This window comes from Herpailurus yagouaroundi, unplaced genomic scaffold, assembly GCF_014898765.1.
Source record: "Herpailurus yagouaroundi ecotype Mexico unplaced genomic scaffold, PumYag 28, whole genome shotgun sequence".
NCBI classification, from domain to species: Eukaryota; Metazoa; Chordata; class Mammalia; order Carnivora; family Felidae; genus Herpailurus; species Herpailurus yagouaroundi.
Window position 1 is genome coordinate 17,350,158 of NW_024412376.1, and position 8,387 is coordinate 17,358,544.

An 8,387-nucleotide genomic window follows, 5' to 3' on the forward strand; every position below is an offset into this window, starting at 1 on the left:
TGACCCAAGCAAAAGTCAAGAACCAGATACTTAGCCAACTGAGCCACCCAGATGCCCCTGAGATTATTGGCAGTTTTAACCAAGATTCAGTAAAGTCCTTTCTTAATTCTATAAATTTTAAGAATAATTGTTTCAAAGCATAAAATACCAGAAAATTATACATTGAAAAACTGCATACTAGAGTTTTATGAGAGGAGTTTCATCAAAGCACACATTCACATCCTGCAGGGAGCCTAATGGTGGTACCTCACAGAGACTCCTCCCTCCTCTTTTCCTCCTGGACACATACAACTTTAGCACATTTCCTAGATGCTCTTCTTGGGGTCATGTGACTGAGTTCTGGCCAATGAAAATTATGCACACCATTTGTAGGTTTGCCCCTAAAAATCATCTTGCACAGGCCTCCAAGTTCTGTCTTTTCCTTTGAGCATCAGATGCACAGAATTCAAGGAAAGACTGAGGAAGTACATGGAATATTTTTCCCCCTCTCCCTCCCATTGCACTTGCACTGGATCGTGACTGGAGCAGGAAAGGAACCTGTATTGCATTAGGTCCCTGAGGTTGGGGGTTGTTTATCATAGCAATCAATACACGACGTGTGATACAGTTGGTAAAGGGAGATAGTGGGTAGGAGAATGAGAAAGCAAATATCCTTGCTTTCTAGTTTGCCACTAATGCTTTCTTACTGTGTGGAAATGAATATAGCAACAGCGAAATCACGTGATATGAGTGCCAGACACAAATAAAAAACTTACCAAACCAATATATTAAGGTTCAAATATAGTTGAGTATCTTGCTACCTACCATCTTGTTTTTTGTTTTTCTTCAACCAAGTTCTGCATACCTGTGTCTGCAGACATACCTGTGTCTGCAGACATACCTGTGTCTGCATATCCAAATTCTGCATATTTCCCCAAACATATATAGCTGCTGACTTGTCCTTGGAACCAATTATTCATGTCTTCACTCAATATTCCCCCCCCCCCAACTGATTATTTAGCTCCTATCCTCCACTCCTTTTCTAAGTTCTTAAAATAATTTTCTATGTTGGGTGGCGGGGTGGCTCATGTGGTTAAGCGTCCAACTCTTGGTTTCGGCTCGGGTCATGATCTCACGGTTTCATGGGGTCGAGCCCCACATCAGATTCTGCTCTGACCCCATACAGCCTGCTTGGGATGCTCTGTCTCCCCCTCTCTCTGCCCCTCTCCCATTCACGCTGTCTCTGTGTCTCTCAAAATAAATAAGTAAACTTAAAAGAAAAATAAATAAATAAAATTATTTTCTGTTTTTCATAAGTTGTTGATAACCACTGAATTTGCAAGGGGAGGAAGACGGAATCAATTATTTCAGCATAGAAATAAAAGCCAGTTTTTAAAACTCACAATTTTTTATCGTTAAAAATTAACTTTTTTTCCTGTTTATTTTCCACCAGATATTACAATATGTTATAATGTTATGGTAATCAAAACCAGAATAGTGATAATGCCACAACAAACAGATCAATGGATTGAAGTAGAAGACCCAGAAGCAAACTCAAGTATACATAAATGTCACTGTTCTGTACACTGAATGTATACAAAAAACGTGTGTGTGTGTGTGTGTGTGTGTGTGTGTGTGTGTGTGTTTCTGAGCCTTCAGAGTGAACATCTCTGGTTCCCTATATTATGTTTTATTTCCTTTCATTTATATCTATCTATATCTATATCTATATCTATATCTATATCTATATCATCTACATCTATATCTATATCTATTTATATCTATCTATCTATCTATCTATCTACCTAGTAATACCATGGTGCACTAGCAAAGCCTCCAAAGAGGCTCCCAATATTCCCCACCTCTGGGTTCACACCCAGTGCTCTTGGATCACTCGCTCTGGGGAGGCAGGCTGTAGTATGAGAGGAGGCTCCACGCAGCCTCTGGACCAGCCCATGTGACAAGGAACCGAGGGCTCCAGCTGGCAGCCAGCAAGCAACTGAGGCTGCCAGCAGACATGTGAGTGAGCTTGGCAGTGGATGCTCCCACAGTTGAGCCTTCAGATGACTGTTGGTCAAGTGACAGCTCAGCTCTGCCGCTCCCAGGGTCCTAACCCTCCCAAACCGTGGGAGACGATGACTGTTTGCTGTTGTAAGCTGCGCTGCTCAGTTTGGGGGGTAATTGGTTACACAGTAGATAATTAAAACACATGGCATATAAGTGAAATCAACAAAACCAGGGTGGGTCAGTGATTAGTAAGTTAGATGCTTTGACGGGTTTTGACACTTCTGTTGCATCTTAATTGTTTTCCTCCGAAGTGTCCCCTTTGGGTAAACAGTGTTAAGAGTGGTTACCAACAGGACATTAGAAAAATTAACAATTAGCTTTGGGAACTAAAGTGTAACCACAGCATTATTTTCCATTTTATTAAATGCATTAAATAGTATTGCAGTGTATTTGTTTCTATTAAAAAACATGATATTGGACTCCGGGAGGAAAGCTATTGCAAATTACTCTGAAAACTCTCATTTCTTTCATAGCAACGTGTAATAATATCATAATTGCTTAGTGGGAGTTCAGAGACGGACTGACTTTAACATATATTTAAGCATAATATTATAGACAAACAAGTTCGCCTGCAGTATTTGAAGATAGTCATTTTCTTGTAAACATCCTCCTTTATGTTACTAAGATGGTCTGCAGTCTCTGTCACTGTTCTTGGCAGAAAGTCAAACTTAGCAGAGTAACTGTGTGGATTCTAACAATGTCTGAATTAGTGAAGCCCCAAATAATGAAGATTTATTATGTGTAAGGGAACTAGAAAAGTCTAAAATCCCAAGTTATGAGTCAAGGCAATAGTTCCCAGCCGGCTGGTGACCCTTCCAGGATGATATCCCCGGCATTCTCCATGCTTCACTAAGGTTGGAATTCAGCCTTTGGTACTAAGTTGTCTCAATCTTGGCCACAGTGGTAATTTCATTTTCCCACTTGTTTTCCCTCAACTAGAAGGACTAGGGGCAATTGATTTTTCCACGTAGAAAAAGATATTGGATTCTTACTTCACAATCTAAAAAAACAAAAAATTTTTTTCCCACATGAATCAAGGGCTCATATGTAAAAAGCAAAACTTCAAGAATTTTCAAAGCAAATGTAAAAATTATCTTTATGACCTTGGAGGAATGTCTTTACCAAAAACACAAAAGTTCACATCATAAAGAAAAAGATGAGAAAATTTAACTGCATCATGAACTATTCTCTCTCTCTCTCTCTCTCTCTCTCTCTGTTTTTAGTCTTAAATATTACATTACTAATAAGCATTTTTATGGAGAGCAATGTGATTTAATAAGCTTCATTATTTTTGCAATTTGGGTATAAAATTTAGTAATACAAAATAAGGAATGGGGCTCTAAGTTTAATGTGTGTGTGTGTGTGTGTGTGTGTGTGTGTGTGTGTGTGTGATATTCTTGGTTGTAATGGCTATCCTAGCCTTATTTTCCTCATTCATATTTTTCTCAATTATTTTCTGGATTTTCTAAATTATTATTTTCTTTTGGTGCTGTAGTATCTTTGTAAGTTACATCAAAACTAATGAAGTAGGGAACAAGTAAATAAGTTGAACAAACCATTAGATTCAATTTATGCTCCCAACAAATAACCATTTATAACTCAAGCCTTCAAAAAATTATAACAATTTCATAATGAACAATGGATAATTTATGGAGACTTTGTGGCAGCAATGAATACAATTATGGGTAAATTGTCTCCAACAAATAACTTCTGGAATATCCACACTCCTTATAATCTCAGAAACAGAATACCAAACCTATTAGTAAGACATAATATTTTCTAGTCATTTGAGGATTCAGTTTGTTAGATTATGTCGTTAACTTTATCAGGTTGTGTCTTATATTGCATTCGCTAAATGGAAGACTAGCTACTCAAACTTTACCTGAGGTTCCTGTAAGCCTTCTCAGAATACAAAGAAGGATGAGGGACCAGCTTTTGTTCTTCACAATTCCATTTTGTTATATGATGCAGAAGTTACAAAGCTTTCATCAACAATTACTGACTACTTTCATTGTCATCCCCATGTGGGAGTTCTGAAAGACTGTTTGAAATTCGTTCGAGTAACAGAAGAGAGTGCACAGTGCAGCCTTCTGGATTAAACAAAGAATAAGAGAAAAAATCTTCACTTCTATCAAAGGTGCAAGCAATGGAGGGAGCATCAACACAAACAAAACAGGCATCAGCCAGAAAGCCTATAGGAAACCATGGGAGGAAGATCAAAATCAGATTCTTAGAAGGTGAATGGTACAAAGAAAATGCAATGTTATTTGCAACCAAATTTTTACAAAAGAGAGACAAGTCTGAATAGACTATTATTAGCTAGACACTTCTTCCCAAGCTGAGTTTCAGACAGTGGTTCAAGTTACAAGGAATCCAGCAGTACCACATACAATACTGAGCCGGAGTTCACAAAAATATTCTGCCACTAGTGTCTTCAGACCAACCCAAATAATCCACAATCAGTAAATTGCTAAAACGGAATTTATGGAAAAATCATGAGTATCTCATACATTTTTCTAAAACGATTAGGGTTTAGATGGTTTATGCATGGGGGTGCATCAGAAAAATTCCAAAGATGGCTTAATAATCCCTTATTACAGTTAATTAATGTCATTATAGCGGTTGAGAAAATTCCAGCTCAAGGTGAAAAGCCCACATCATTCTAGACTTATTCACACCTTTCAGGGACCTAAGTATCTTAATATCATTCTATTTTAAATGTACAAAATGATTTACTTCTTTGACACTAAAAAAGTGAAATGTCTAATTAGAGAATATATTCAAGATTTATGTGACACCTGACAGATAATATAAGAACTTCCTAAACTTAATGCACTATTATAAATTGTACCAATTGATCATATTAGCATAAATGTCAAAGTAAGATTCTGAATACCTGAAAGTAATCTTACTTTGGAAGGGAAGAATCTAATCAGTGAATGGAACTCCTGTGATAATCATTATGGTGGTTCACATATTCCAGGCTGTCTCTCTTTCTCAACACACCGTAGGATTGCATTTCCTTGTGCGCTCGGAATTAGGTGTGGCAAGTGATTTCTTTGGCTAGAGAAAGCAAAAAAGGCAGTGTCTCCTTCCCCACATCCGTTTTCCCCTCCGGCTATGTGACTGACAATATTTAAGACGGCAGCTGCTCAGCCAGCTGGGAGCCCGGAGAGATTATCAAAGGCAGAGTCCGACTTCAACCTGCACTAGAAATAGAGCAGAAGCAAGAAATAAGTAAAATTGATGCTTTAAGCCACTAAGATTTTGGAGTCTGTCACTGTGTCACAACCTAACCAATCTTGCCACGATACCATAGGCAGAAGTATGCAAAAACATCATTATCAAGAGTGAAATAAAGAGATTTTTAGTGTTTATTCTCTTTGAAGAATGACTAGTAGTTGTTAGGAGGAAGATATTCCAAATCACGTCAGTTTGTTTGGATGTAACAAAGATGTGGCTGGTGAAGTAAGTGGGGTATAGATGGTATATGTTACGATACACAATAAAAGGGACAATGCTAGTCATGTCACAGGCAACTATTGTGCATTCCTTTGCGTTTATTTATATTAAATGCATAGGAAAAAATATTAAGAGTTTATTTTTTAGAGTAATTGATTCTCGTTCCATTTGGGCTCCGATATTTATTGTCCTGAAATGAGCCAAGGCGGCAATTTGGGAATCCTTTTTTTGCTTTGTTTTTAAAATTCAAATCATATTGTAGATACCCATTGACTTTATTTAAGGGTTTTTTTTTTTTATTATGTTAACTTTATGAGGGAAGGAACATCGTTGTTTTGTTCAAAGCTCTGTCCCCCATAACCTAGAATAGTACACATAATACATAGACTTAAAATAAGTATTTTTTGAATGAATGAGTGAATCTCTATTCTTGCTAGAAGTTTTCACTAACTGCAAGGTCAATGTTAGCTCACGGTCTGAGGTGGCTCTCCCACAATCCAAATACCATTTTAAACTTCAGTCAGAGAAGTACAGGTATCTTTCACTTTTTGAATGTTCACGTTCCACTACTTTTCCTTTATGAAAAACCTACATTAGTAGTATGGTACTGTCCCTGTTTTCACTAAAGAAAAGAAACCTCTAGAGGACTTTGCTTTTACGGAAAAGGCGGAGAGCAAAAATAGCATTCAACATTTGTTTTGCAGTGAGCTGTTCCAGGAGCAGCTTGCGCCCTGAGCAGAGAGGAAGAGTGGCCACCCCAAGCCCCTTCCCGGGATCTACACTCAGCAGCTCAGCCTCAAGCCACCGTGGCTTTGAACTGTGACGGTGAGCGTCTGTGTTTTGGCTTAATTTATTCTGTGCATCCGTTAGCAAGATGTGTCCTAAGGAATCAGAAAAGCTTAAGGGAGTTTATTTTTTGGATCTGGGAATGCTCAATACAAATTTCCATAGACATTAACGGTAATTGCTTCTCTGCTTTCTGTCATTTGGGGTTCTGAAAGCTTTCGGGGGTACACTCTACTTTGGGGTAGCAGAGGAATCCTGTATCGTGTCTAGAAAAAATGAAGGCTCTCCACTCTTCTTAACCTTCTGGAGTATAACATTTAGTTAAATTCTAGTACCGCACACTAAGACCGACATTAATAAACTCAACTGCAGTGTTGTCTGAACTTTTTTTTAATACCATGGTGACCCCAGAAAATGATAATATTTGTAGGGTACACGTCGGGGGGAAATACCTTGCTGGGCCACTCTTAGGCCTGAGGGACTAATACACTGTCAAGAACTAACGTATTTCTCTTAGAGAATCTTTTGTTTCTAACCGAAATTGTTGTTTGAGTGCTGATAATGAGAGGATATTTACATGATGAGGAGAGAGACCTTTGTTATGTTGACGAACTCTTCAGGACCCAGGAGAGGACATACAAATGAACAGGGTGCTTCTGTCACGTACATGCCAAGATCACCACAGCACCCATAGGAAATGATAAGATTTTGGCACACTTGTGATACGCTGTTTGCAGAGTTCTGCTCTGTTGTGTCAGGAGAAAAACAAGTGAGATGGAAGGAGAGGCCTTGAAGCCACAGCCTTAATAATTAGACTAGCCCCAATTAATTAAGTACCTCCAATAAAAGGCACTCTGCATGTATTGGCTTATTTAACCCCTTTAACAACTACATGGGATGGGTGTTATTTCTTTTCCTTTCCATTAAGGAAATCGAAGCTTAGTGTTATATTCAGGTCCATGGGAGTGGTAAATGCCAGAGCCGTGTTTTGAATCTAGGCTGGACCCCCAAATCCCACATTCTTTTCTCTGCAAACAGCAGGACATAAGGGGCTTCTGTGTGCCTAAGTGTCTTCGAATGTTAAAGGACTCTTATGTGACAGAGAGAATAGAAAATTCTAATACTGTAGGAGGTCAAGCTAGTAGCTATGAGTGGAATCGTGAAGGAAGACAGGCTTTACCTCAGAATAAGGAAGAAATGATAATCTCATGAAGGTAGAACTTCTCCCCCCATATGGTATTTAGCAAGTGATTACTTCTTAGGGAATTTTAGAGGAGACTCTTGTTTGGACGACCTCGGCTTTCTTCCAACTTCAAGAGTATGATGTTTTTGGAATATAAAAAGCATGAGAAGATCCTTTTACAAATATCGTTTTCTTACATGAACTTTCTAAGGAGGGATTTGTATTTTAGATTAACTACAGGTGGATGAAGAGCTCATTTGCACTCTTGATCCAAGAGAGAAGGATCAATAATTCTCCAAAGAGTTTACAAGTGCCTTTGTTAGAAGACTGCCCTATTATTCTGCACCTTCCAGGGCCTGGGCCTGGAGTTTTCCTTCTGAAAAATCAAAATACAGTCTGCAACTCCCACCACCGCAGGACTGAGATGGACCAAAGCGTATCCATTACTTTCCATAAGTCTTCCCAAAGAAGTGAATGGACACCAATTAGCAAGAAATCTTGAAATCCATAGATTGTCCTACTTTGGGGAATGGTTTAAGTGTTTATTTCATGTGATTTTGTTGGTATGTGTAAGAGAAAGCACTGTATTTATTTTCAGATTTTCTCCTCTTTTTTTTTAAAGAGGGCATAATACCTTTTTCATTTCCCCACCACCTGTTTAATACACACTTCCAGTTTTTACTTTAGAATAGCAACTAGTCTGATAAATCAAGGGTTCTCTAGGGGCGCCTGGGTGGCTCAGTCGGTGAAGCGTCCGACTTCAGCTCAGGTCACAATCTCGCGGTATGTGAGTGCGAGCCCCGCGTCGGGCTCTGGGCTGACGGCTCAGAGCCTGGAGCCTGCTTCGGATTCTGTGTCTCCCTCTTTCTCTCTCCCCTCCTCAGTTCCTGCTCTGGCTCTCTCTTCTCAA

At 38.8% G+C, this 8,387-nt stretch overlaps 1 long non-coding RNA gene across 1 annotated transcript; it reads left to right on the plus strand.

The window, feature by feature from the left end:
- The first annotated feature begins 1,543 nt into the window (after nucleotides 1-1,543).
- LOC121027235 (uncharacterized) lies at nucleotides 1,544-8,139 on the plus strand. The gene is made up of 3 exons (XR_005788615.1): nucleotides 1,544-4,283; nucleotides 6,213-6,333; nucleotides 7,707-8,139. It is a non-coding gene; the product is annotated as an uncharacterized LOC121027235 (long non-coding RNA).
- The last annotated feature ends 248 nt before the right edge of the window (nucleotides 8,140-8,387 follow it).